The following is a 278-nucleotide window of genomic DNA, read 5'->3' as shown; positions in this document are numbered from 1 at the left end:
CGCCAGCGTCCCGCCCGCGCCCGCTGCTGCCGCAGGCCCCGCCTCGCCCGCGCCCACTCGCTCCTCCTGGGCGGCTGCCAGCGAGGACCCGCCCCCTGCACAGCCGGCGGGGCGCCAGGTGACTAATCGGCTCAGTGGGCGCCTCCCTCCGGGGGGCTCGTGGGGACCGGAGAGACGCGCCTCTACCTGGCCGGGGAGGCCGGGAGGAGGCCCGGCCAGGGTGTGACTGCTGCCGCCCGCAGGGGCTCATGGCCTTCCTAAGCGGGACTTCTTGCCCG

This window comes from Nannospalax galili, unplaced genomic scaffold (assembly GCF_000622305.1).
Source record: "Nannospalax galili isolate Female #2095 unplaced genomic scaffold, S.galili_v1.0 scaffold525, whole genome shotgun sequence".
NCBI lineage: Eukaryota > Metazoa > Chordata > Mammalia > Rodentia > Spalacidae > Nannospalax > Nannospalax galili.
The sequence above is the reverse complement of the archived record's forward strand: the minus strand, read 5'-3'. Positions refer to the sequence as shown.